Source organism: Penaeus monodon, chromosome 24 (genome assembly GCF_015228065.2).
Source record: "Penaeus monodon isolate SGIC_2016 chromosome 24, NSTDA_Pmon_1, whole genome shotgun sequence".
Lineage (NCBI taxonomy): Eukaryota > Metazoa > Arthropoda > Malacostraca > Decapoda > Penaeidae > Penaeus > Penaeus monodon.
Genome location: NC_051409.1, coordinates 22092908 through 22093152, shown reverse-complemented (window position 1 = coordinate 22093152; position 245 = coordinate 22092908).

Below are 245 nucleotides of genomic sequence, written 5' to 3'. Positions count from 1 at the left end.
TAAATTTAAAGAAAAAAAAGGATAGAATAAAAAAGGAAAAAATGTTTGAAAATATAAACCCTTTAAAACTGGGGGAGGGGGGTAAAATTTTATTGAAAAGTTTTGGTGCCTCTAATTAGCAAAAGGGGAACAAAAACAAAAAGATTTTTAAAGGGGTTCCAGTAATTTTGGGGAAAGGGCAAACTTTTTGAAGATCCTCTGCGTTGGGAAATTTTTGGGAAAGAGCTACAAAAGGGACATAAAAA